General features: G+C 42.3%; 1 long non-coding RNA gene across 1 annotated transcript; it reads right to left on the reverse strand.

Annotated features, from left to right (window-relative positions):
* Positions 1 to 208: 208 nt before the first annotated feature.
* Positions 209 to 23,309, reverse strand: LOC117084875. The gene is made up of 3 exons (XR_004437727.1): positions 22,506 to 23,309; positions 13,674 to 13,838; positions 209 to 283 (listed from the first exon to the last, which is right to left on the reverse strand). It is a non-coding gene; the product is annotated as an uncharacterized LOC117084875 (long non-coding RNA).
* Between the last annotated feature and the right edge of the window lie 1,452 nt (positions 23,310 to 24,761).

Genomic DNA, 24,761 nt, shown 5'->3' on the forward strand with positions numbered 1-24,761 from the left:
TATTCTAATTTCTTTTTTCAAGGACCTTTCCTAAAAAATGTTATTGATGCCATCATTTTGACAAAAACTTGTTAAAGTATTATTAAAATTGGCATAATTGCAATTTATTCCTGTGATTAAGACTGGAAATTTAAAAGGCACGAAATAGTAGCAAATATAACTTGTTCTCATTATATTGTTTATGGTAATAAATCCCTTAGTTAAGCTTACACATGGTTTTCTCTTCTGTTTTCACTTCCTTGTAAAAGATTCCTCTTTGAGGCTGACATTTCTTGTCTCTTACCTACAAACAAATGTCAATATGTATATTAACATGTAGAGAAAACATTCACATTTTCTCCTGAATTAGTTTTTAAAAAGTTCAAGTTTTATATAATGTTTGGAAATGAATTACAGGTAGCTACAGGCAAGACATATTCTCAAATAAATACCTTCCGATAAATGTCGAAAAGGCTGTTTCCAATGTGAATTTTTAAATATGCTTGGAACAGAATTGGTTAGACACTGATCAGAAGGAAAAATCTAATTAGCAGCAAAGGGAGGAGTCTATCCGCAAAAGTGTAAGAAATATTTTAAACTTAGAAATCAAAACCTTCTGGAGTTTTTTAGTCAAAGTTCCTACTGTTCAACTTAAATATGCAGAAAGTCATGTTATCTATCTAAATGAGACGTGGACCAAGATTGAAAGAGTATTAGATACTAAATATTCCTTCTTTTTATCTTTCATTAAGTTAAATAAAAGTAAGATGTGCTTACGGATGCCGAGAGAAAAATACAACACAACAGAGATTCCTCCTGCAGCAGCATCAGAACGTCATCACATTAGGCCCATGTCAGTCTCCACTTAACTTTCACACATTCTGATGGACAACGTTCGTAAGTTTGCAAAATGACTGTTTACAAAACATACTCTGATCTACTCTTCCCGGTGTAATGGTGCGCTGATCTCCCCAAGTGATTCCTTTTTTCCTCTGTGTGTGTGTGTGTACATGTGTGTGTTGACAGTGAGCAGAACACAGCCAGGAGCAGCGAACGATTCTTGGAGAAGAACTTATTTTTAATTTAAATGTGGGCTTTATAGACAAGAATAAGAAGCTCTGATTGCAGCTAATTTCAGCAAATGAAACAGAGCCTCCGGGGAAAACTGACTGGTAATGATGAAACGCAATCAAGTGAGCAATAGTATTGATCTTCAAACACAAAGCTGAATAATCAAATACAGTTTGCAAAAAACCATTCATTTTTAGTATGAGGATATAGCAGATGCTGGTTTAAGTACTAGAATAAAATAAAAAGCCTATTGATTATTACAGCTTGTACTGACAACATTGTGTATACATAGCTCGCATCGTTTGTAATAGTTTGCTCGTGTCCTCAGGCAGGGTACGAACCCAGAACGGGCACCCAGCCACTTTCTTCTGAACAGAATCTCATGCATTAAATATTTATGTTTCGGTGAGTAAGGAAAAGAGAAGCAAATCAAACAGATTCCTCCTGTGTGTGCATGGAACTGTTGTCGAACTATAAACACAGCATGAGCACGAACCCCTCCACTATGCCCTTCGCTACTTCCCTTGTCTTTGTTTGATTGACAAAATGTCTCCTAAGCAAGGAGTTTCTGAAGGAGGCCAAAACAATGACTTGAAATAAATGTTATCTTAACTCTTAAACTGAAACATTATTTTTAGGATTACTTCTTACAGCAGAGCAGAAGCTTGTTTAGTAGAGAAAAGGATGTTGTCGGATTCTCAGGGTTTAGAAGCCAGACTTTAGACAGAAGGTAGAACTATTTAGATAAAGGAAGTATAAAGGGTTCTAAAATGAGTAAGAATGAGGCAGGGTGATTTCCAGAAAAAAATACTGAACTTATTCCTTCTAGAGAATATAAGCATTTTCATTCCTTCCTTCCTTTACTCGTTCATTCAAAAAATTGTATAGATTCCCAGTAGAGGCATAACCAGTCCGGAATCTTCAAAGTCAGAAGTCCGGCAGGACTGGGTCATGGTTGCTGAGAGACCACTCTTCTATCTTCTTGATGTGTTCCTGGCCTTGTTTCTACACTGTTTCCTCTTACAACCTTTCATCAAAGTCTTTTTTTTTAATTTTTTATTACCATAGGGTATTGGAAAACAGGTGGTGCTTGGCTACGTGAGTAAGTTCTTTAGTGGTGATTTGTGAGATTTTGGTGCACCCATTACCCTGCACAAAATTTCTTGTCTTTAATCCCCTGTCCCCTTCCCACACTTTCCCTCTGAATCCCCAAAGTCCATTGTGTCATTCTTAAGCCTTTGCATCCTCATAGTTTAGCTCCCACTTATGAGTGAGAACATACAATGTTCGGTTTTCCATTCCTGAATCACTTCACTTAGAATAATAGTCTCCAATCTTATTCAGGTCTCTGAATGCCATTAATTCATTACTTTTTATGGCTCAGTAGTATTCCATTGCATATATATACCACAGTTTCCTTATCCACTCGTTGACTGATGGGCATTTGGGTTGGTTCCACATTTTTGCACTTGCAAATTGTGCTGCTATAAACATGCATGTCCAAGTATCTTTTTTCATATAATGACTTCGTTTCCTCTGGGTAGACACCAACAAATTAAATTGTTGGATCAACTGGCAGTTCTACTTTTAGTTCTTTAAGGAATACATACTGTTTTGCATAGTGATTGTACTAGTTTACATTCCCACCAGCGGTGCAGAAGTGTTCCCTGTTCACACATCCATGCCAGCATCGTTTTTTTTTTTATTTTTTGATTATGGCCACTCTTGCAGGAGTAAGGCGGTATCACATTGTGTTTTTGATTTGCATTGCTCTGATCATTAGTACATTTTTTCATGTGTTTGTTGGTCATCTGTATATCTTCTTTTGAGAATTATCTGTTCATGTCCTCAGCCCACTTTTTGATGGGACTGTTTGTTTTTTTCTTGCTAATTTGATTGAGTTCATTGTAGATTCTGGATATTAGTCAGATATGTAGATTGTGAAGATTTTCTCCCATTCTTTGGGTTGTCTGTTTATTCTGCTGACAGTTCCTTTTGCAAAAGCTCTTCAGTTCTATTAAGTCCCAGCTATTTATAATTGTTTTTATTACATTTGCTTTTAGGTTCTTGGTCATGAAATCCTTGCCTAAGCCAACGTCTAGAAGGGTTTCTCCAATGTTATCTTCTATAATTTTTATAGTTTCAGGGCATACATTTAAGTCCTTGATCCATGTTGAGTTGATTTTTGTATAAGGTGAGAGATGAGTTTCAGTCTCCTACCGTGGCTAGCCAATTATCCCAGCACCATTTGTTGAATAGGGTGTCCTTTCCTCACTTTATGTTTTTGTTTGCTTTGTCAAAGATCAGTTGGCTGTATTTGGGTTAATTTCTGGGTTCTCTATTCTGTTCCATTGGTCTATGTGCCTATTTGTATACAAGTACCATACTGTTTTGGTGACTTTGGCCTTATAGTATAGTTTGAAATCAGGTAGTGTGATGCCTCCAGGTTTGTTCTTTTTGCTTAGTCTTGCTTGGACTATGTGGGCTCTTTTTTGGTTCCATATGAATTTTAGGATTTTGTTTTTCTAGTCCTGTGAAGAATGATGATGATATTTTAATGGGAATTGCCTTGAATTTGTAGACTGCTTTTGGCAGTATGGTTGTTTTCACAATATTGATTCTACCCATCCATGAGCATGGGATGTGTTTCCATTTGTTTGTGTCATCTGTGATTTCTTCCAGCAGTGTTTTGTAGTTTTCCTTGTAGAAGTCCATTACATCCTTGGTTTGGTATATTCCTAAGTATTTTATTGTTTTTTGCAGCTATTGTAAAAAGGGTTGAGTTCTTGATTTGAACTTCTGCTTGGTCATTGTTGGGGTATAGAAAAGCTACTGATTTGCATACATTAACCTTGTATCTGGAAACTTTGCTAAATTATTTTATCAGTTCTAGGAGCTTTCTGGAGAAGTCTTTAGGGTTTTCTAGGTAAACAATCATATCATCAGCAAACAGTGACTGTTTGACCGCCTCTTGACTAATTTGGATGTCCTTTATTTCTTTCTCTTGTCTGATTGCTCTGGCTAGGACTTCTAGTACTGTGTTGAAGAGGAGTGGTGAGGTGGGCATCCCTGCTTGTTCCAGTTCTCAGATGGAATGCTTTCAACTTTTCCCCATTCAGTATTATGTTGACTGTGGGTCTGTCATAGATGGCTTTTATTACATTGAGATATGCCCCTTGTGTGCCAATTTTGCTGACAATTTTAATCATAAAGGGATACTGGATTTTGTCAAATGCTTTTTCTGCATCTGTGGAGATAATCATGTGATTTTGGTTTTTCATTCTGTTTATGTGGTGTATCACATGTATTGACTTGCATGTGTTAAACCATCCCTGCATCCTGGTATGAAACACACTTGATCATCGTGGGTTATCTTTCTGATATGTTGTTGGATTCAGTTGGCTAGTCTTTTGTTAAGGAATTTTACATATGTGTTCATCAAGGATATTGGTCTGTAGTTTTCTTTTTTGGTTAGGTCCTTTCCTGGTTTTGTGGGGAAAAGAAAGAGAGATCAGCCTGTTACTGTGTCTATATAGAAAGAAGTAGACATAAGAGACTCCATTTTGTTCTGTATTTGAGATGCTGTTAATCTGTGACCCTACCCCCAACCTTGTCCTTGCAGGAGACATGTGCTGTGGTGACTCAAGGTTTAATGGATTTTGGGCTGTGCAGGATGTGCTTTGTTAAACAAGTGCCTGAAGGCAGCTTGCTGGTTAAAAATCCTGCCTGTCCCTGGGCAAAGGAACATCTCGGTGTGAGACCCGATTGTATGCTCTGTTTACTGAGATAGGAGAAAACCGCCTTACGGCATAAGGTGGGACTTGCTGGCGCAATGCTGCTGAAAGGTTTATGGAGATGTTTGCATATGCATATCAAGGCACAGCATTTTCCTTTGAACTTATTCATGTCACAGAGATCTTTATCCATATGTCTTACTGCTAATTTTCTCCCTAAAATGATCCTATTGTCCTGCCACTCCCTTATCTTTAAGATGGTAAAGATAATTATCAATAAATACTAAAGGAACTCAGAGACCGGTACCGGCGGGCGTCCTCTCTATGCTGAGTGCCGGTCCCCTGGGCCCACTTTTTCTTTCTCTATACTTTGTCTCTGTGTCTCAGTTCTTTTCTCAAGTCTCTCGTTCCACCTAACGAGAAACGCTCACAGGTGTGGAGGGGCAGGCCACCCCTTCATGGTTTTGTTATTAGGGTGATACTGACTTCACAGAATGATTTAGGGAGGATTCTCTCTTTCTCTATATTGTGGAATAGTGTCAATAGGATTGGTACCAATTCTTCTTTGAATGTCTGGTAGAATTCTGCTGTGAATCTGTCTTGTCCTGGACTTCTTTTTGTTTTTTTGTTTTTTGTTTTCTTTTTTGAGACACAGTCTCACTGTCACCCAGGCTGTTGTACAGTGGCATGATCTTGGCTCACTGCAACCTCCGCCTCCTGGGTTCAAGTGATTCTCCTGCCTCAGCCTCCTGAGTAGCTGGGACTACAGGCACGTGCCACCACACCCAGCTAATTTTTTGTATTTTTAGTAGAGATGGGGTTTCACCGTGTTAGCCAGGATGGCCTCGATCTCCTGACCTCGTGATCACCCACCTCAGCCTTCCAAAGTGCTGGGATTACAGGCATGAGCTACTGTGCCCGGCCTGGTAATTTTTTTTATTGGCATTTCAATCTTGCTGCTTCTTATTGGTCTGTTTAGGGCATCTAGTTCTTCCTGATTTAAGCTAGGCAGGTTGTATCTTTTCAGGAATTTGTCCATCTCCTCTAGGTCTTCTGGTTTATGTGCCTAAAAATGTTCATAGTAGCCTTGAATGATCTTTTGTATTTCAGTAGTGTCAGTTGCAGTATCTCCTGTTTCATTTCTTAGTGAGGTTATTTGGATTTTCTCTCTTCTTTTCTTGGTTAATCTTGCTAATGGTCTATCAATTTTATTTATCTTTTCAAAGAAACAGCTTTTTGTTTCATTTATCTTTTGTATTTGTTTGTTTGTTTGTTTCAACTTCATTTAGTGCTGCTCTGATCTTGGTTATTTCCTTTCTTCTGCTGGGTTTGAGTTTGGTTTGTTCTTGTTTCTCTAGCTGTTTGAGGTATGACTTTAGAATGTCTGTGCTCTTTCAGACTTTTTGATATAGGAGTTTAGGGCTATAAACTTTCCTCTTCGTACTGCCTTTGCTATAGCTCAGAGATTTGGATAGGTTGTGTCACTACTGTCATTCAGTTTGAAGAATTTTTTAATTTCCATCTTGATTTCATTTTTGACCCAATGCTCGTGCAGAAGAAGGTTATTTAATTTCCATGTATTTACATAGCTTTGAAGGTTCCTTTTGAAGTTAATTTCCAGTTTTATTCCACTGTAGTCTGAGAGAGTGCTTGATTTAATTTCAATTTTCTTAATTTTACTGAGGCTCATTTTGTGGCCTATCATATGGACTACCTTGGAGAATGTCCCATGTGCTGATGAAGCGAATGCATATTCTATGGTTGTTGGGTAGAATGTTCTGTAAATATCTGTTAATATCCATTTGTTCCCAGGTACAGCTTAAATCCATTGTTTCAGTGTTGACTTTTTTTTTTTTTTTTTTAAGATGGAGCCTTGCTCTGCCACCCAGGCTGGAGTGCAGTGATGTGATCTTGGCTCACAGCAACCTCCACCTCCGAGGTTCAAGTGATTCTCCTGCCTCAGCCTCCCAAGTAGCTGGGATCACGCACACACCACCACACCTAATTTTTGCATTTTTAGCAGAGACAGTGTTTCACCATGTTGGCCAGGCTGGTCTTCAACTCCTGACCTCAGGTGATCCTCCCATCTTGGCCTCCCAAAATGCTGGGATTACAGGCATGAGTCACCATGCCTGACCTGACTTTCAATCTTAATGACTTGTCTACTGCTGTCAGTGGAGTACTGAAGTCCCCCACTATTATTGTGTTGCTGTCTTTATTATTCCTTAGGTCTATTAGTAATTGTTGTATAAACTTAGGAGCACCAGTGTTAGGTGCATATATATTTAGGATTGTGACATTTTCCTGTTGGACAAGGCCTTTCAGCATTATATAATGTCCCTCTTTGTCTTTTTTAACTGCTGTTGCTTTAAAGTTTATTTTGTCTGATATAATAATAGCTACTCCTGCTCACTTTTGGTGTCCATTTGCATGGAATGTCTTTTTCCACCCATTTACCTTAAGTTTATGTAATTCCTTATCTGTTAAGTGAGTCTCTTGAAGGCAGCAGATAGTTGGTTGGTGAATTATTATGGATTCTGAAATTCTGCCTCTTTTAAGTGCAGCACTTAGGCCATTTACATTAAATGTTAGTATCGAGATGTGAGGTACCATTCCATTCATTATGCTACTTGCTGCCATTATACCATGGTTCCTTTTTTTTTTTAATTGTATTTTTGTTTTATAGGTCCCATGAGATTTATGCTTTAAAGAGGTTCTGTTTTGATGTGTTTCCAGGATTTGTTTCAAGATTTAGAGCTCCTTTTTGTAGTTCTTGTAGTGCTGGCACGGTAGTGGTGAATCCTCTCGCACTTATTTGTCTGAAAAAGACTATCTTTCCTTCGTTTATGAAGTTTAGTTTCACTAGATATAAAATCCTTGGCTGATAATTGTTTTTGCTTAAGGAGGCTGAAGATAGGGCCACAATCTCTTCTAGCTTGTAAGGTTTCTGCTGAGAAATCTGCTGCTAATCTAATAGGTTTTCCTTTCTGGGTTACCTGGTGCTTTGCCTCACTGCTCTTACGATTCTTTCCTTCATCTTAATTTAGATAATCTGATGACAACATGGGTAGGCGATGATCTTTTTGTGATTAATTTCCCAGGTGTTCTTTGTGCTTATTGTATTTGGATGTCCAGGTTTCTAGCAAGGCTGAGGAAGTTTTCATTGATTATTCCCCCAAATATGTTTTCCAAATTTTTAGATTTCTCTTCTTCCTCAGGAAGGCCAATTATTCTTAGGTTTGGTCATTTTACATAATCCCAGACTTCTTGGAGGCCTTGTTCATATTTTCTTCTTCTTTTTTCTTTGTCTTTGTAGGATTGGGTTAATTTGAAAGCCTTGTCTTCAAGCTCTGAAGTTCTTTCTTCTGCTTGTTCAAGTCTATTGCTAAGACGTTCCAGAGTGTTTTGCGTTTCTATAAGTGTGTCCATTGTTTCCTGAAGTTTCCATTCTTTTTTATTTATGCTATCCATTTCCTTGAAAAATTTTCCCCTCATTTCTTGTGTCATTTCTTTGACTTCCTTAAATTAGGCCTCACCTTTCTCTGGTGCCTCCTTGATTAGCCTAATAACTAATCTTCTGAATTCTTTTTCAGGTAAATCAGGGATTTTCCTTGGTTTAGATCCATTACTGGTGAGCTAGTGTGATTTTGGGTGGTGCTGAAGAACCTCATTTTGTCATATTACCAGGGTTGGTTTTCTGGTTCCTTCTCATTTGGTAGGCTCTGTCAGAGGGACGGTCTAGCTCTGAAGGCTGTTGTTCAGAGTCTTTTGTCCCATGCGTGTTCCCTTGATGTAGCACTCTCCCCCTCTTCCTAGGGATGTGGCTTCCCGGGAGCCGAGCTGTAGTGATTATTATCTCTCTTCTGGGTCTAGTCACTCAGCAAGTCTACCTGGCTCCGGGTTGTCTGCAGAGTCCTGTGATGTGAACCATCTGTAAGTCTCTCAGCCATGCGTACCAGCATCTTCTCTGGTGGAAGTGGCAGGAGGGTGAAATGGACTCTGTGAGGGTCCTTAGCTTTAGTTGCTTAATGCACTATTTTTGTGCTGTTTGGGCTCCTGCCAGGAGGTGGCGCTTTCAGGAGAGCATCAGCTGTGGTACCACAGGGAGGAACACGTGGTGGTCAGGGCCCTAGAACTCCCAAGAGGATATGCCCTTTGTCTTCAGCTACCTGGGTGGGTAGGGAGAACCGTTAGGTGGGGGCAGGCTAGGTATGTCTGAGCTCAGACTCTCCTTGGGTGGGTCTTGCTGTGGCTGCTGTGGGAGATGGGGGTGAGATTCCCAGATTAATGGAGTTACGTTACTAGGAGGATTATGGCTGCCTCTACTGTGTCACGCAGCATATCAGAGAAGTGGGGGAAAGCCACAGTCACAGGGCTCATCCAGCTCCCATGCAACACAAAGGGCCAGTCTCATTCCCACCATGCCCCCCACAACAGCACCGAGTCTGTTCCCAAGCAGTGGGTGAGCAGGGCTAAGAACTTGCCCAGGCTCCCCACCTCCCAGGCAGGAGGCAAGCGGGGCTTAGAACTCGCCCACCTCCCAGGCGTGGGCTAGCTGGGCTAAGAACTCGCCCCAGGCTCCCCACCTCCCAGAGAGTGGGCGAGTAGGGCTGAGAACTTGCCCCAGGCTCCACCGTTCCCAGGCAGTGGGTGAGCAGGGCTAAGAACTTGCCCCAGACTCCCCCTATCCCAGGCAGTGGGTGAGCAGGGCTGAGAACTTGCCCCAGGCTCCCCCCATCCCAGGCAGTGGGTGAGCAGGGCTAAGAACTTGCCCCAGGCTCCACCGTTCCCAGGCAGTGGGTGAGCAGGGCTAAGAACTTGCCCCAGGCTCCACCGTTCCCAGGCAGTGGACGAGCAGGGCTGAGAACTTGCCCCAGGCTCCACCGTTCCCAGGCAGTGGGCGAGCAGGGCTGAGAACTTGCCCCAGGCTCCCTCACTCCCAGCTGTGAAAGCAAGTAGGGCTTGGGTACACCCCTCCTGTGGAGGCTGACTCACACCCACCCCCGAGTTCTGGCCAGGAGGCTTCTCCATCAGCTCAAATTGTTCCAAAGTTCAGCTGGAAGTTTCCTTCTCCCTGTGGCCTTTTCCCAGTGCCTCTGACAGCCCTTGCTGAGGACCCCCATGAGGCAGGGCAGACACGGCTTGCTATGGGACCCATGGAGGGAGCCCCAGGGCTCTTCCTGCTGCTGCTTCTACCCCTGTATTTTGCTTGGCTTTCTAAACTCACTCAGCTCCAGGTCAAGTCAGAATCTTCTCCCGTGATCTAGACCTTCAGGTTTCCCAGTGAAGGTGTGTATTTCGTATTTGGGGGCAGACAATCCCCCTTCCCACTTCCGCAGTTTGGGCACTCACAGTATTTGGGGTGACTCCCAGGTCCTGCAGAAGCAATCCACTTCCTTTGGAGGGCCTATGGGTTCTCTCGGCTTTCCTGATTTATTCCTGAAGTCATTCTGGAGCAAAGGTTCACAGTACAGGGCTTCACATGCTGCTCTGTCGATCCAAGTGGAAGCTGCTATCTAGTCCTGCCTCCAGCCAAGATCCTCCCTCTTTCATCAAAGTCTTAAAACATGCCGCGTGCCTGTAGTCACCACTACTCGGGAGACTGAGGCAGGAGAATCACTTGAACTCGGGAGGTGGAGGTTGCAATAAGCCAAGATCGCACCACTGCACTACAGGCTGGGTGACAGAGCGAGACTCTGTCTCCAAAAAAAAAAAAAAAGTCTTAAATATCACGTCAGCAAAATACCTTACATTTGTGGAGTAGGTGAGGCTTTTGGAAAATGTGCTCCCCCATCTAATTACATTCCCAATGCTAGCTGTCACAGTGCCACCATTATACTGGGGAAAGACAGAGAATTAAAAAAAAAAAAAAAAAAACATTTTTAAAATGTGATCCTTTCTGACACTGCAGCTGCTGTAAAACCAATAAAAAATGCCATAGAAAGAGAGTGGGTTTGGCATGAAGGGCTATCTTAGTTGTCACAGATGCCCTCCCAGATGATGAGCAGAGGGGTTGCCCTGTCCAAGATCTGAGCATACAGCTTTCTACATAAAGGAAACAGTGGGTGCAAGGCCCTGAGGCTGGAACGAGCTTGGCATATTTGAGGAGCCGCAAGAAGACCGGGGTAGTTGGAGAATAGGAAGCTATGAGAGAGTGGAAGGACTGTGACAGGAGATGAGGTTGAAGAGAGACAAGACTAGAAAGGGAGAACTCACAAGTCATAGCCTGGAGTTTAGATTTGATGCTAAGTGCCGTGGGGAGTCACTGAAAGTCAGGGATGTATAAGTAATTAATTGGGAATTTTTTAAGTGAATATATTGTCCTCAAAAAGCTTGTGAAGCAGCTTATATCCACTATTCACTTTTTACATAAATTCACGCCTTTTTTTTTCTTTTTCTTTTTTTTTGAGATGGAGTCTCACTCTTGTCACCCCAGCTGGAGTGCAATGGTGCAATCTCGGCTCACTGCAACCTTCGCCTCCCAGGTTCAAGCAATTCTCCTGTCTCAGCCTCTTGAGTAGCTGGGATTACAGTGGTGCACCATCATGCCCAGCTAATTTTTGTATTTTTAGTAGAGACAGAGTTTCACCACATTGGCCAGGCTGGTCTCAAACTCCTGACCTCGGGTGATCTGCCCGCCTAGGCCTCCCAAAGGGCTGAGATTACAGGCGTGAGCTACTGCACCCAGCCTAATTCACACCTATTAATGTATTTTTCCCAAATGCAAATAGCTGTGGTTTTCATTTTCTTATAACATACCTGAGCTCCTTTCACAGCAAATCCTCCCAAGTACCTTATGTTTTTATAACACTCTATGTTTCTTCACCACATCAATTATAGCTACAGTTATAAACATATTAGTAATTTGAATAATTATCATTTTTATCTTATGGACTGTAAGCTCATGTGTGCGGACTGAGTGCTTGAACACTCAGCACATAACTGAGATGCCAGAAAATACTTTCATTAAATAAATTGCTATAATCATATCATATAAGCATTATCCACTTACTATAATATGAATATTTCTCATATCACTAAACTTTTGTGTTCTACACTTTTGTATAGTTGCAATATCCTATTGCTGACCAATGCAGTTCTTCCAAGTTTCAAGAACCAATTTTTATTCTACATAAAATTGTTCCTATTTGCTTAAATCTTTAACTGACAAGGATTTCTTAGGACCCTGGGCTGCTGTCTTGTCTCAGTGTAAATAATACTGAAATGGAGTTTTTTAAAGTGTCTTCTAATACGGTATGGGTTGATTTATGTCCCTGAAAGAAAAGGTATGTTGAAGTCTTAACCCCCGGTACCTTAGAATGTGACCTTATTTGGAAACAGGGTCATCGCAGATGTAGGTAGTTAAGATGAGCTCATGCTGGTGTAGGGGTGGGCCCTTAATCCAATATCGTAACTTGCATCCTTATTTAGAAAGAGAAGGCATGCGAAGAGACAGACACATAAACAGAGACTCCCTGCAAGGACTGCAGGCACTCCCGGAGGCCAGCAGAGAGGCTTGGAAGAGATCCTGCCCCAGGATTCTCAGAGGGGACATGGCCCTGCTGACACCTTGATCTGGGGCTTCTGGCGCCTCCATAACTGTGAGATAATAAATTGCTGCTGCTCTAAGCCACCTACTTTGTGATACTTTGTGACAATGGTCCTAGGAAAATAACCCACCAGGGGAGACTGCTCAATGCTAAACTACACTTTGCTTATCTGGGGAAAAGTTGCACAGATCTGTCCTAATCATACCCCAAAGCCATTGCCGTGATGCCCACAAAGCTGGATCTCAAGTCACACGGACAAGAGATAAAGGGGTAATTTACAAAATTAAACACAGCCTGCCCAGTTAAATTTGAATTTTAGGAAATCATATTACATAATGCTGGAACATACTTATACTTTAAAAAGAAAAAGTGTTGTTCAAGGTCAGGAGATTGAGACCATCCTGACTAACACGGTGAAACCCCGTCTCTACTAAAAATACAAAAATTAGCTGGGCATGGTGGCAGGCGCCTGTAGTTCCAGCTACTCGGGAGGCTGAGGCAGGAGAATGGCGTGAACCCGGGAGGCGGAGCTTGCAGTGAGCCGAGATCGTGCCACTGCACTCCAGCCTGGGCGACAGAGCGAGACTCCGTCTCAAAAAAAAAAAAAAAAAAAAAAATTGAAGAGTGTTAAACAAATTACAGCAAAATGTCCTGGCATTAATATAAGAGCAGATGAAGATGTCCACTCTCATTTGATGTTTGTGATAGAGAGGACAATGGAAGGGCCCAAATTTAGATAAACTCAAGAAGCCTGCAAAAGAACATGCACTTCTGGATGTTCAAACAAATGGGTCCGGCAGACAGAAAGCCCAGAGGCTGCAAAGTGAACTAGCTTGAGGATAATGAATAGAAAATGCAAGCTACCCCCAAAAAGAGTGACACAAGGAAAATGACTTTCTTAAGGAAGAAAGGGGCCAAAAACACGAAAGCGGGAAGTAGGTAAGTTTGATAATGATGTTGAAAAGGCCTAAGCAGGATTTTGACTCAACAGATAGAATTCTTTTCCTAAATTGCAGGGTTCAGCATCCAGAATTCAATTGTCAAGGCTGAATTCGAATTTGGGTTAGGCGTATCCCAAACAAAAATGATAAGGAACACCCCTGCATTATGGTGGGAATAAATCCAAGGGAATTTACTTAGACTGGAGAAAGTACGTTTAAAACTCAGGAGCTCCCATTTCAATGGCAAAGACAGAGAAATTTTCCTAAAACAAGAGGCCTGCTGTGCATGTTCTAGTAAGAACCTACGAAACTGAAGCTGGTGAATAAATCATTTAAATCAAGGAAAGATACCCTGAAACACAGAAAGCATTCTAGAGGAGAGTGACTGTCAAAAACACCTTTGAGTACGTGACATGTTTAAGACTGGAACTGTCACGAAGGATCCATGTGACCACTGTGCGCTCTGTGAGGACAGTGTGAAGGTCAGTGATCTTGTCTCAGACTGTGCCACTGGAGACAAGGAGTTGCATCAGGAAACACCAAAGGAAGAGCAAAAGGAGAAGCTGAAAACACAAGAAAACCAAATGCATTCATTAAAAAAAAGAAGAAACATCCAGCTGCCTTCTTCAGATCTAGGAGACTGTGCATTGAATGTGCAAAGAAGCTTCTAGCGTGATGGACGAAACCTGGTTGTCATCCAACCAGGAAAAAGAAAGAGCAACATTAGATGACGCCAGGGCCTTTTCCTTGCAGTAATAACACAAATGGCAAGGATATCCTGAATATGGCACACAAATATATTCTTTCTGCTTCTTGCTAGCAGTAGATAGAAACAGCCTCTTCCACATGTTTTCATGTTCATGTTTATTAAAGTCACAGACATAAAATAGTAAGGTTCTAAAGAATGAAAATGTCAGTGTTGGTATAAAAGTATGAACACCTTGCACAGGTTATTTTAGGAGGAAAATTTGATCATAGCACCGTATATTGTAATATATATTTGAGGATTATCCACCGCCATAAATGACATTTATCAGACAACTGAAAATAAATCATGCACACTTCAGTCATTTGTTTACCGAGGATGCACAGCCAGGTGCTGTGGAGGAAACAAACTGGAAAACAAACACAAATGTGGGGCCCGCCTGCCTTCAAGCTCCAAGAGCCAGACTCTCTAATGAGCCATTAAGCATGATCAGAAACACAAAATGGAAACAAAACCACACCGTCATTGAAGATAAAAAGTGATTAAGTGTCATTAGAGAAGCAGAGGTAAACTGTAACCAGAGTTCTGAGAAGAGTGTCCAGGGACAAGCTGAGAGGCCGTTGGCATTGCACAAAGCCTTGCTGCCTGCTTCAAGGACATCTGGTCTGCTGGCATCTGAGGGAAGAGGCCGAACAAAGCATTTCCTTAGCACAAAGAGAAAACTAAATCCTTTGGCTTATGTAGGGTATTGACATTGGTGTTCATGTACTTAGTAGGTCTCACACTATGTTGCTGTGATAACCGGAGGGGTGAAGGAAAGCAAATACATACCGCTAGGCAGTGTGGGTGACGGCCCAGGCATCCTGTCTCAAACAAAAAATGGTTTTACTGTCTCTTTTGTTGTTGTTGTTTTTGAGACACAGTCCCCCAGGCTGGAGTACAGTGGTGTTATCATAGCTCATTGCACCTCAAATTCCTGGGTTCAAGCAAGCCTCCTGCCTCGGTCTCTCAAGTAGCTAGGACTACAGGCATGCACCACCAGTCTAGCTAATTTTTTCATTTTTTAGTAGAGATGGGAGTCTTGTTATGTCGCTCAGGCTGGTCTTGAACTCCTGGCCTCAAGTGATCCTTCCACCTCCCTCTCCCAAAGTGCTGGGGTTACAGGTGTGAGCCTCCATGCTGAGTGGGTATGTCACGTTTAACCTCAAAAATTCGTGTAAATTGTTCCTTATACTGCATATCATATCCCAGTTCAGTTAAATTGAAATAGGATCATTGGTTATCAGGAAAATAAAAAAAAAAACCATAATGAGATACCACTTTATATCCACCAGGATAGCTATAATAAAAAAGACAGATAATAACAAGTGTTGACAAGGATGTGGGGAAGTTGGACTCCTCTCATACATTGCAGGTGGGAATGTGAGATTCTGCAGCTGCTTTGGAAAACAGTCTAGCAACTCCCCAAATGGTGACATAGAGACTTACCATATGACCCAGAAATTCCACTCCTAGGTATCTACCCAAGAAAAATGAAAACCCATGTCCACACAAAAACTTGTATACAAATGCTCATAGCAACATTATTATGATAGCCAAAAGCAGAAACAACCCAAATGTCCATGGACTGACTAATGGATAAACGAAATGTGATGCATTCACATGATGGATTTGGCCACGAAAAGGAATGCTTCAACCTGGATGAACCTTGGAAACATAAGAGAAATAAGTCAGTCACAAAGGACTATATGTTGTATGATTCCATTCACGTGAAATGTCCAGAATAGCAGATCTACAGACAGAGAGTACGTGAGCGGTTGCCTAGAGCCAGGAAGAACAGGGAGACACAGAGGTGATGAACAAAGAGAATAGGTTTCTTTTCGGGGTGATGAAAATGCTCTGCAATTGAATGTGGTGGTGGTTGCACTGCTCCGAATAGACGAAAAATCATTGAATTGTACACTTTATATGGGTGAATTGTATGATGTGTGAATTCTATTTAAATAAAGTTGTTACAAAAAGAGAAATTTATATTTTTAAAATTTTGTTTTTAGAGACAGGGTCTCCAATCTGTCACCCAGATTGGAGTGGAGGGGCAATCATGACACTGCAGCCCGGAACTCCTAGCCCCAAGTGATCCTCCCCCTCAGCCTCTCAAAGTGTTGTGACTACACTCATTAGCCACCTTGCCTGGCCTAAAATGGAATTTTTAAATCTTATGCTAAAAAAAACAAAAATTAAGTAGTACATGCTCAGCTTGACAAAGGCAACTAATAGAAAAGTTTCTGAAGGAAAACAGACAAGTCTGCCATATCCCCTTCCCCAAGGTTATTAAAAGTTAGCAGTTTGGAACATGCTTGCAAGCCTTTTTCTATGCTTTAACTACTAAATGTGCACTTAGACATTTATGTACGTGCATTTATGCAACCTGGTTTCTAAGAATATTGCTGCCAGTATATTATATACTAATACCCTTCCCATTCTTTCTGCAAAGTGGCTGCTTCCTACACCACTGGAACAAAAGTCGTGTTCATAACCCAACGCAACGTGAGAAGCGCGCGAATTAGTTCAGAGTTCTCCATCCTCCGCGGTTCGCAGTTGTCATCTCCCAGCCCCCTGGGGATGAAGGACTGGGACAAGCAGAGAACGCGAGGGTGGCAGTGTCAGTCCTGCCTCTCCACTTGCCCACGCCAGCGTTCTCAGCGCAGCCCCCGCACCACACGCCCCTGCACCACCCATCCCGGTGCCACACCGCCCTGTGCCACATGCCCCTGCGCCACACCCTTCTGTGACACATGTCCCTACACCACACACCCCCGCGCCACACACCTCCGTGCCACACGCCCCGTGCCACACGCCCCACACCACACCCCCCTGTGCCACACGCCCCCATGCAACACCCCCCTGTGCCACACTGCCACCAAGGGCCACACATCCCTGTGCCATATGCCCCCGTGCCACACGGCCACCACTCACCACACGCCCCCATGCCACATGGCCACCACACACCACAAGCCCCTGCGCCACACAGCCACCACGTGCCACATGGCCACCATGAGCCACATGCCCCCACACCACACCCCCCTTTGCCACACGGCCACCACAGGCCACACGCCCCCGAGCCACACGCCCCCCTGCCACAGCCACCAGCATCACCAGCCCCCACACCACCAACCCCCATGCCACCAGCCCCCGTGCCACACACACCCGCACCACACGGCCACCATGCACCTGCTGCTGCTCCCCGCCCTGGAATGTTTCCTCCGCTTTCTTCCCTGTGCTGCCCTCTGCCACAGAGTGCTGCCGCCGGCCCAGAGCCAATACCTCATCTGCCACCGGGATATCTGTGGCTGTTCTGAGTCCCACACATTCATCTCCCTCCAGTCCTGGAGGCCTCTAGGACTGCGGTAGGGAGGGGAAAACCCCCGCGAGTGGGCCAGCTTGTCAGTCACCAAGCCCCCTGCATTAGGATGAATTCCCACCTCATATGACTCGTTTGGTTTTGCTTTTAAAGATGGAGTCTCGCGCTGTTGTCCACACTGCAATGCAGTGGTGTCATTGCAGCTCACTGTAGCCTTGAACTTCTGGACTCAAGCGATCCTCTTCCCTCCGCCTCCCCACTAGCTAGGACTACAGGCACGCACCACCACGCCTGGCTAAGATTTTATTTTATTTTTTGTAGGGACAGTCCCACTATGCTGCCCAGACTGTGTGGTCCAAACTCCTGCCCTTAAGTGATCCTCCCACCTCAGCCTTTCAAGGTGCTGGGATTCCAGGCACGAGCCACTGCAGCTTACCTGTTTTGAGGATTAATCGCATACACAAAGGGGCATGCAGAACTTCAGCAAAGTGATTTTTATTTTCAAGATCACAGAGCTAATCGATATCAGAATCTGGATTGTAACACAGATCCCTTCCTCCATGTTTAATATACTTTCCACTCTACTTCTGATATGCATTAAACAGTATTCCAAAATGATTGTTAAAGAGGACATCTTGAATATATTTCAGTAAAATAATTGTATTACAGGAAGCAAATAAGGAGGCATGATTCTGTCATTCTCAGCCATTTTTTTAAAAAATAGTTCGTTTCCTTTTAGCATTTCCATTGTATAAGCAGAGTCTATAATAACGTGCTCAGTCTGCAACATTGCTTCATATTTTTCATTTCATATGAGTTCATTTTTTGCAGGTATAAGAAACTATCTTCAGGTTTCAGATAAAATTGTAACTGAACTTTTAAAACTTAAGTTTTTGTTGAGTCCAGGCCATAAAAATCTATCAGAAGGATGGAGAACCCAGCCATTTAATCACCCAGATTATCAGCACTTCTATAAAAAGCTTTTAAATGGCAAGAAGATAAAATGTTAAGTGAGGATAGTAATTACTTGCCTTTATCTCTTGTGCCAGGTTTCAAACCTCACCATATGGGTATTTGTGCAAGATTAAATAGCTATTCAAGTGTGTAATGAAGTGTAGATACTAAACTGAACCAAAAGATATAGCATGGAATAGGTCAGAGAAGATCCATTCTGCAGAAATGGACTATGAAAGAGTTGATTGATAGATATTCAAGATTCCACTCCTACATGTACTTTGAGGGCCTTTTAACAAAATAGAGAAAGTTCTTTTTAAATTATTTTCTGTGGGTAACAAAATACTATGCGGGGAAGTAGCACGGAAATCTGGTGTGAGAAAATAGACCGCCATCTGCAAATATCCTCTAGAAGTAGAGTGAATGAATTACTTGATTTGTTCAGGATGGCCCAGTGTAAGCATTAATAATGAATGTCAATCTCCTTTTACTCTTAGAAACGTCCTATTTTGGCCAGGTGCGGTGGCTCACGCCTGTAATCCCAGCACTCTGGGAGGCCGAGGCAGGCAGATCACGAGGTCAGGAGATCGAGACCAAGCTGGCTAACATGGTGAAACCCCGTCTCTAATAAAAATACAAAAAAAAAAAAATTAGCAGGGCGTGGTGGCGGGCACCTGTAGTCCCAGCTACTCAGGAAGCTGAGGCAGGAGAATGGCAGGAACCCAGGAAGCAGAGCCGAGATCACACCACTGCACTCCAGCCTGGGCAACAGAGCGAGACTCTGAGAAAGAAAGAAAGACAGAGAGAGAGAGAGAGAGAGAAAGGGAGAAAAGAAGAGAAAAAAGAAATGTCCTAGTTTGATAAATTTCAGTCACTCTATCTGGAATGATTTTTGATAGCTATTGTCAGAGTCAAAAAACCTTAAGCATGAAACTTGCCTCCACAATAAGTCACTAAAGGTGCTATCAAGAAAAGACAATCGAGAAGAAAAGGGGTTATACAAACGTCTAGAAAATCTGAGCTATACTGTAGGAATGTGATAGTCAATGTGTGCGTGCAAATGCATAAGAGAGAGAGGGAGATTGGGAGGCCGAGGTGGGTGGATCATTTGAGGTCAGGAGTTCGAGACCAGCCTGGCCAACATGGTGAAACCCCATTTCAACTAAAAATACAAAAAATTAGCTGAGCATAATGGCACACACCTGTAGTCCCAGCTACTTGGGAGGTTGAAGCAGGAGAATTGCTTGAGCATGGGAGGCGGAGGTTGCCACAAGCTGAGATCACGTCACTGAACTCCAGCCTGGGCAACAGAGTGAGACTCTTTCTCAAAAAAAAAAAAAAAAAAAGAAAGAAAAGAAAAAGAAAAAAGAGAGAGAGAGAGGGAGAGACAGAGATGGAGAAATAAGCAACAGTTTAGGTCATCTGATGCAGGAGCTGTTCACTCTTCACTCAGAACTCAAACAATGTGGAATGGTCAATATATCAAGATTCATGTAAAACTGGAATAAAATCAATACATTTTAGAAGCAAGATGTGAATTTTTCAGAAAACACAGAAAAGCAAAAATGATGAATGCTTTCATTTGTAAAAATTTCCAAGATATACTATTAGATAGCAAAACCATACAGCAAAACATAAAGTGTGATTCTATTTTTTGAAGACATATTAAATATTTGCTGTATTTTAGAAAATGTCTGAGGGATGAGATACCAAACAGTTACTAATAGTGTTGTAAATGGATAATTGTTTCTATTTAGGTTCAATGTGATTACATGCTTAATGCTTCCCCTCTGTGTGTATGTGTGTGTATGTATGTGTGTGTATGTGTATGTGTGTCTGTGTGTATGTGTGTCTGTGTGTATGTCTGTGTGTGTCTGTGTGTGTATGTGTGTGTATGTGTGTGTGTATGTGTATGTGTGTCTTGTGTATGTGTCTGTGTGTGTATATGTGTCTGTGTATGTATGTATGTGTATGTGTGTATGTATGTGTGTGTCTGTGTGTGTATGTGTGTATGTGTGTGTGTGTGTGTATGTCTGTGTGTGTATGTATGTGTGTGTCTGTGTATGTCTGTGTGTATGTATGTGTGTGTCTGTGTATGTGTGTGATGTGTGTGTGTGTCTGTGTGTATGTGTGTCTGTGTGTGTCTGTATGTCTGTGTGTGTGTGTATGTGTGTGTCTGTGTGTATGTGTGTGTGTGTATATGTGTATGTCTGTGTGTGTATGTGTGTGTATATGTGTGTGTCTGTGTATGTGTGTGTATGTCTGTGTGTGTGTGTATGTGTGTGTATGTCTGTGTATGTGTATGTGTGTGTGTGTCTGTGTGTCTGTGTATGTCTGTGTATGTCTGTGTGTGTGTGTGTGTGTGTATGTCTATGTCTGTGTGTGTGTGTATGTGTGTGTGTGTATGTATGTGTGTGTGTGTATGTCTGTGTGTGTGTATGTATATGTGTGTGTATATGTGTATGTCTGTGTGGTGTGTATGTGTGTGTATGTCTGTGTGTGTATGTCTGTGTGTGTGTATGTGTGTGTGTGTGTGTGTGTGTGTCTGTGTGTGTATGTATATGTGTGTCTGTGTATGTCTGTGTGTGTGTGTATGTATGTGTGTGTGTGTGTATGTGTGTGTGTATCTCCACCTCAGTCACAATAGGGGTTTCTTCTTCAGTGTGAACCCTGAAATGAGAAAACATGCAGAGCCCAGTGGAGATTCAGCAGCCCAGCAGCCTCATGCAGTGTGGAGAAGAAATCAACAGAGGGTTACTGTTACTGCACAAAGTGACTAATACAAGTGGTCATAGGTGAAGGGCAAGATTCCTAAAAAGTGTTTTTCTGCATTTATTTCTATGATGAAAGACTTTCTTATAGCCAGTACTAATGATGAAGCTGTGCAACAAGAATGGAAAAAATTCAAGCTTCTCATTTATTCCCTTCTTACCCTCTCCTAATTCACAGCCGCAAAGGAGGTACTACCACCACCAAACCGCCAAAAGGCAAAGCGTAGACAATGATTTTCTGAGGTTTCTTTCACCTCTAAGTTACAATTTTTTTTTTTTTTGAGTCAGAGTCTCACTCTGTCACCCAGACTGGAGTTCAGTGGCTCCATCCCTGTTCACGGCAAGCTCCGCCTTGGGTTCAAGCGATTCTACTGCCTCAGCCTCCCGAGTAGCTGAGACTACAGGCGCCCGCCACCACACCCGGCTAATTTTTTGTATTTTTAGTAGAGACGGGGTTTCACAATGTTAGCCTGGATGGTCTCGATCTCCTGACCTCATGATCCACCCACCTTGGCCTCCCAAAGTGCTGGAATTACAGGCGTGAGCCACCATGCCCAGCCTCTAAGTTATAATTGTTATTGTAAAAAATACACGTATATTTAGATATGTGTGACTTTGGGGGTTGTGTTTTAAATAGCAGTTGATTTTGTTTTAGTCTATATTAGCACTTCAGGTTCCTTTTTAAAATCTAAGCAAATCAAAATGACTTTTCAGACCAAATGTGCAAGTTTTAATCCATCCTAATTTCATGATGAACTAGAAAGCACTACTGGGTCATAGTGGAATCAGGTCGTTCAACAGAAATCACTACATAACTAATTCAGTTGCAACTCCATTGAAAAGGTAAATAGTCATGACAACCAGGCCAAACAGTTCTTCTAAGGCCGTTCACAGAAACATGTACAAGGCTGCTTTTCGTGAATTTTTAAATGTCCTTCCTTTGTAGAGGCTGTGAGATGTGCGCCTTCCTTTCTCCCTAGTTTCTCCTCAGATAACCTCATTCAATCTCATAGTTTTAAATACCTTTCTCTGTGGCTGGTGATGAACACATGTATAATCTAGCCCTAAAACATTCAATCCCATGGTTTTAAATACCTTCTCTCTGTGGCTGACGATGAACAAATTTTTAATCTAGCCCTGAAACACTCTTCAAACATTCAGACTTCTTGAAATCAAAATGCTTTCTTGAAATATCTCATAGGAACCTTGAATCAGTCTCAACCAGGAGGAACTGCCTGACTTTCTCCAGCATTTCCTACTTCAGAAAATGCCATTGTTATAGACCTATTTGCTGAATAATCTCAAGGGTTGAGAATTCAGGTGAAATACTGAAATTCAGTCTGTTACCATTTTAAGTAGCCATAAAAAATTAGATCCCATATATAAAGAAATACATCAAGTTCAAAAATCTTTAAAATTAAATGGAAAAGATACTTACATGTCTTAGGATCCCATCAAGGTCTGAGTTTTAGAACCTGTATTCCGGATAACCTCTTTTCACTGAGACGGTAAATCTTTTTCAGTAGGCTCTCTTTCCACATGAGGAAGATTAAGAACTACATAAAAATATTTAAGAGAATCAAAGCCAAGATACAGTATTTCGTATTAAAAAGAATCCCTCTCTACTTGGTACTTTATGTTATAATGTTTAAGATCATTTGAACAATTGCCATAACAGCCTTTTAACTTTATGCACAAATTAATAATTTAGATTCATAGCTTCTGTTATTATTTGTATCACAATAACAGAAATGCGCATCTCCACATAAAATTTTTTCTCAAAGTTTTATATAATCAACTGCCTATTTGACATCTCCACTAGAATGTCTAAAAGTGTGAGGTGTCCAAAACCCAGCTCCTGACTTCCCCTCCAAGCCTGCAGCCTTCCCCATTTCAGTTCATGACAAGTCCATTCTTCTCTGTTCCTGAGACCAAACTCCCTGGAAGTCATATTAGACTCTGCTTTTCTCACTCCCCACATCCAATCCATGAAGGAATCCTAGTTACCTGAAGTTTGCACGTATCCCACATCTGACCTCATTCACTTCCACCAATGTGACTTCTGCCTCCTTTTTGCCCTACAGACGGTTCTAAACAGAGCAGTCAGAGTGATCCAGGTAAGACCTAAATTAGGTGCTGTCTCTCAGCGTCACTCAGAACAAAAGACAAAGTCCACACAAGGCCTAAGGAGCTTTCCCCCCACTTACCAGTTTCACCTAATCCGCCATTGCCCTGCCCCTCAACCTCCTCAGACAAGGTTGGCACGCTCTCCGCACTGGCTCTGCACTGGCTCCGCACTGGCTCTGCACTGGCTCTGCACTGGCTCCGCACTGGCTCCGCACTGGCTCCGCACTGGTTCTTCTCGCTGCCCAGGACTTCCTTTCCCCAGATCGACTTGGCAAATTCCTTCACCTGCTTCACATTGTCACTTAAATGCACCATCCCAATGAGATTCAACCTATCCATCCTGTGTACAATTACCACTCATTTTAAATTCCCAGTTGCTCTGATCACATGCTACTGTTGTCCTTCTTCCATAGCAGGTGTGTGCATATCACCTCATTATCACACCATTCACTTATTGGTTACTCTTAGCATTTTTATTTATTGGAAACAAATGTCTTCCTTTTGAAAGTATTAGTGAGGTTCCCGGAGGAAAGGGGTATCTGTGGATGCTTCCCAAGTGCTTAAATCAGTGCCTGACACATAGTGGCCATGCAGTAAGTATCTATTATTGCTGACCTGTGACTTTCAGTAAACATCACACTAAGTTAACAACAGTATCATATATTAACACCTGAGGAATATTCCAAAAACTACAGATTTTCCATCTCTCAGACCAGACTCCTGCTTACTTGGATTTTTTTTTTTTTTTTTTTTTTTGAGACAGAGTTTCACTCTTGTTGCCCAGGCTGGAATGTAATGGCATGATCTTGGCTCACTGCAATCTCTGCCTCCTGGGTTCAAGCAATTCTCCTGCCTCAGCCTCCCGAGTAGCTGGGATTACAGGTATGCGCCACTGCACCTGGCTAATTTTGTATTTTTAGTAGAGATGGGGTTTCACTGTGTTGGTCAGGCTGGTCTCGAACTCCCGACCTCAAGTGATCCGCCCACCTCGGCCTCCTGGAGTGCTGGGATTGCAGGCGTGAGCCACCGCGCCCAGCCTTACTTGGGATTTTTAAGGTAGTGCGTTATGGTCCATCTCACTCACCTACTAGCTTCTTCAAAACATATTCAAGAAACCAATTCCTATTTGGTTGAATATTGCCGTTTGATACATTATGCATTTAAATATAACAGTATATTCTGTAGTAATTTGAGAAGTCCTGTTGGGGTTAGAAAGCAAATTCTGTATGTCTCCACTGTGCTTTCTCCACTGCTATCAGTGGCTTCTCAAGGGTAACTCCTTGAATATGTCACATGTTTCTGCCAGTTTAACACCGATCTTGGCTCCTTTCTGCCTCAGGATGCAGCCGATACTCCTGAATGTGGCTAAGAAAGTCCTTCACAAGCACGTTTCTGCCATTCTTCTAGAATCCTCTTTTGACATAATTCCCTCTCAGCAGAAACATAAACTCTATCTGAATCAACTATTTTCTTGCCTTTAGGTTTTAAATATGCTGCTCTCTTTGCCTACATCACCTCATTCTGCTAATGCCTACTCAACCACTTGATCACACTCTAAGCTTTTAGT

This window comes from Trachypithecus francoisi, unplaced genomic scaffold (genome assembly GCF_009764315.1).
Source record: "Trachypithecus francoisi isolate TF-2019V2 unplaced genomic scaffold, Tfra_2.0 Lachesis_group1, whole genome shotgun sequence".
Classification (NCBI taxonomy): Eukaryota; Metazoa; Chordata; class Mammalia; order Primates; family Cercopithecidae; genus Trachypithecus; species Trachypithecus francoisi.